General features: G+C 37.6%; 1 long non-coding RNA gene across 1 annotated transcript; it reads left to right on the top strand.

Annotated features, from left to right (window-relative positions):
- Positions 1-529: 529 nt before the first annotated feature.
- LOC102374557 lies at positions 530-2,687 on the top strand. The gene is made up of 3 exons (XR_323575.1): positions 530-599; positions 2,136-2,357; positions 2,641-2,687. It is a non-coding gene; the product is annotated as an uncharacterized LOC102374557 (long non-coding RNA).
- Positions 2,688-4,206: the final 1,519 nt, after the last annotated feature.

Here is a 4,206-nt window from a genome sequence, read left to right as displayed (position 1 = left end):
CATTATCTTTCCCAGTTCTTTATTTCCTTCTTGCTTCATCTTAAGACAAATTTATTTTACAGCCCTTCGGGCTGAGAGCAGTCAAACTTAAGCTTGTGAAATGCTGCTTACATGGAATGAGTGCCCTAGTTTGCTTATGGTCACAATAAAAAGTGTGTTAGGCAGAAAGGAAAACAATTAATGAAATTTGTGCAATAGTAAATGAATTTCTGATGTTCATGCAACACTAGACATTGGACAGTGACATGACAAATGTGTAACAGAGGCAGGATATACCCTGTCTTTATAATATTTCATGCAACTATATGCTTTTTTCCCCAGCTTGCACACAAGTATTGCAATCACAGTAAGCACCAGAGCATCCTTCTAAAAGAACTCCCACAAAACTGCAAGTGCACAAGCTGGTGAAAGATACAGGATCAAATTGAAAGTCACTGATTTGTTGAAAGCCATTGATTTGCGCTGCCTGCCCTGATACATATATTTTTGCACAGGTGATTGACAGCAATCAAGAAATGCATATTCTGACCTTGAAAATGAAAGAAATACCTGCTACTTAAAGGAGATTTTAACTGAAAGCTGAATTTAATATATGATAGGTGAGAAAAGCATCATGTGCTTTCATGAGAATGAAAGTTCTATCTTTAAAAATAGTAATAAAATCTAAATGTTTAGGTAAGCTTCACTGTTACTGTTATAATTAAACATGAAATAAACCTATGATTACTACCCATCATCTGAAATTCTTTACATACTAGTTCTTAACTGTGTCAGAGATTATGTAATGAAATATACAGGAGATGTAAAACTGGGATCTGAAAACAGATTTCAGCTTGACTCTGAGGCATGCAATCATACTAAGATAGCCTGAACAGCTAGCTCAGGTGTGAAAGTATAATGGATTGTAATGATACACAGGCACTTGGCCCTCAAATTACAGGCAACTAACTAGAATATATCTAATTTACCTTCTTTAACAATGCTAATCTAAAGGGTAAGCAGCAGCATACCAGCACCATTAAAAAAACTGACTTGCAACTTTGTCCATATTGAAACAAATTGTTTCAGAGGGAAAGATGGTGAACTTCTTTGGGTGAAAGTTTGGTGAATTTCTTTTCAGAGGAAAAGCTTGGTGAACTTCTATATTTTATTTAAGTGCAGGTTAGAAAAACATGAACCTAGGATGGTTTAGACAGGGATGTTCTTACCTTGAGCAGGTGTGTGGATCAGATGACCTCTGGAAGTCCCTTCTAGCTCTACCTTTCCTTGATTTGTCTGTTTTAATTTTGTGTGTTAGGATTTGATTAGAAATGGCTGTTTTCATAACATTTTATACCAGTCCAGCTGGCAAATATCAGAAATAACACAAATGAATACTATTTCACCATACTTCCAACCCAAACCGGGCTCCCAGCCTCCTCCCCCTGCTCCTCCCACACTAGGGTGGGCAGACTGTGCCACAAGAGCAGCAGTGGAGAACTTGTCTCTCAAGCAGGTAAGAATCTTCTCTTCCCCCTGCCTTCTCCTCTGTGCTCAGCAGCACTCCTCCCCTGCCTGCCAATGCCTTTGTCTTCAGCTGACCCAATGGCAGGAAGGTGCTTCTGCCCCACTTCAGCCATCCTGTGCATGAAGCCAGGCTTGGCTAGACACAGTGCCAGTAGTGGATGGGTTCACTTCCCCTTTGCCAGCTCCCAAGGATTGCAGGAACACTGGAGGGGGGACCAGGCAGAGAGTAAGGACCTGCCTGCTGCTGCTGCCCTTGTTGCTGTCCTTGCCGCTGTCCCTAGATGAGCCCAGAACCATGTAGAGCCCAGCTGGAGCAGGCAGGAGTGGCTCTGGAGCTCTCCTATCAGCCCCTGCTCCTGGGGCAGCCAGAGACAGCTGAGACCAAACTGCTATATTGCTCTTTGTAACCTGAGGTGGAAACTTGACTCTTCCTTCTCCTCACTGTTTATGTAACTAGGAGCTACAATTATATTTGCTCTTCCTCCAGCTTATATGCAATAATAATCATACTTTCATTCTAAAAGAACTTCAGCAAAATCACAAGTTGCCCAAACTGGTGAACTCTATAGAATTAAGTTGTAGGTATTTGTAAGATTTATTAATTTATAGAGAGTGATTTTTCATTATAGGATGACTTCATGAACATATCCAAAGTCAAAATGGCCAAGACAATATTAATTGCAGCGTCAGTCATAATCATGTGTGGGCACATGATAATCACATGAACAAGAATGCAGAAGATTGATGTAAGCCATAAATATTAAGGGCCAGATCTTCATCTGGACTTCACAGACTTCAGTGGAGCTATAAAATTCACATCAGCTGAGCAGCTGCTCCTTAATGTTGTATAGGTAAGAATATAATTTTGAGATAAGAATGTTATTCCTAACATTCTTTTTCTTTCTTTTTTTTAATGTTGTCAGATAAAGGAATATACTTTTTTTATTACATTTTAGGGCTTGGGTTTTACTGTTTGTGAATCCTATTAGAATTTTCAAACTTAGTCACCAAGCAGTATTTGTTTCTGAGGAATAAACTATGTAATGCAACACACCAATTGGCCACATTAAAGGAAGTAAGAGAAGTGCAGTGTGCAGTTCAATACTTGCTGAATGCATTTTTTTGTGTCTATAGGTTTTGCTCAACTACTGTAACTTCTACCTCTAATAGTCATCAGCAACATTAATGAATTAATGGGATATTTGCTGAAGCTGGTTCCTCTTTTCTTTTCTTTTACTGAAAAAAGACACGGGGGACAGGCTAAGAAGAACTGAAGACATGCGTATTCCATTTGAAATCCATGATTAAAAAGCTTAAAAATTCAAATCAACGTAAAAAACTGTTTTATTTTAATCCTCTGGAAGGTTTCAGTGAACTCCATTATTTTCACTCACTATTTGCTTGAATAATTTAGGCAAGAAAGCTAAATTATACATAAAGTGTACAGTTAGAAGAAAAAGTTCATGCACAGCCTCAGGCTATAGCCATCCCCTAATGATGTCTGTAGTCAGTGGAAAAGAACTCGTTAGACTGAGAGTAATTTCTCAGGGTTTAAATTTTTTTCTTAAAGCAATAATGTTCTTATAAAAATCTGACAAATAATATACTAACCCAAAAGCCACAAAAGAGAGACTATTCTGAAGACTACAGCCCTATAAATTTTCATTTAATTTTGCGTAAAGGCTGGCTCCCCATATACAATATATTGTTGTTGGCAGTCTTCAGTGATCTGATTAAAAAAGGGAAATGCATGTCTTGATATAACTTAGTTCCTATTTTGCCTAATCAGGATCCTGAATTTTGCAGAGTTAAAATAAATGCACTGTGGCTTTCTGAGTCAAACTGGTACCTATTGTGAAAGGGTTACTTTTCTACACTGTACCTGGCCATTTTTTGCTAGTAGTTGCAACTTGCTACCTTGTTGTGTTTAAGGAGCAATTCACATCATTAAAGATGTATGGCCTGGTTCGCTAAAGTTTTACATGCATGCCCTTTAAACTTGACAACAGAGAACAGGCATGTGAAAAAGGACCTGTTTACCAAAATTCTGCAATTCACTTCATATTTGATTTCACATCCCTTCCCGTACTTCAACTTCTTTCCTCAAAACTGGACATTGTATGAAGTACTATCCCTGGCACCAGTGAATTCAGCTGAAGCCATTTCATGAGCTAACAAGAGGCTATGGAATGGAAATTAACCAATCTAAATTTGTTCATCAGCTTCAACCTATGATCAAAGTATCTTAGCTAGAGCAGAGAAAGGAGCAAGGAAGTTTAATCAAATTGTTCTTTAGAGTTCTTTGCATGGCATGAATAACTTTCTATAATATTAATAATTTTATATCATCTTACCCTTGTATTACTCTGTCACATTAGTTTAATATTACTACCATGTACAGTAGTTTAGTATTAATGTGATACAGAAGTGAAATTACATGTGCACTTTCATATTGTTATATTGAAATCAAGTTCTCATATGACACTAATACGATGCAAACCCAATAAAATATACACTTTCTAATATAAAGATATTTTATACCACATTGGCTCAAGAAGGCATATTATTCCTTCTCTGAATCACTTGCAGCTATGCATATGAGCAAGACAGAGAAGGGTCTAGTGGGCTACATATTACACTAAAGATTCTTTGCATTGGTAGTGTGTTGCACTTTCCACTGAGGAATTTTAAATTGGTCTT

The sequence above is a fragment of the Alligator sinensis genome, unplaced genomic scaffold (genome assembly GCF_000455745.1).
Source record: "Alligator sinensis unplaced genomic scaffold, ASM45574v1 scaffold939_1, whole genome shotgun sequence".
Lineage (NCBI taxonomy): Eukaryota > Metazoa > Chordata > Crocodylia > Alligatoridae > Alligator > Alligator sinensis.
Note: the sequence above shows the minus strand (reverse complement) of the source record. Positions and strands in the feature narration are given on the sequence as shown.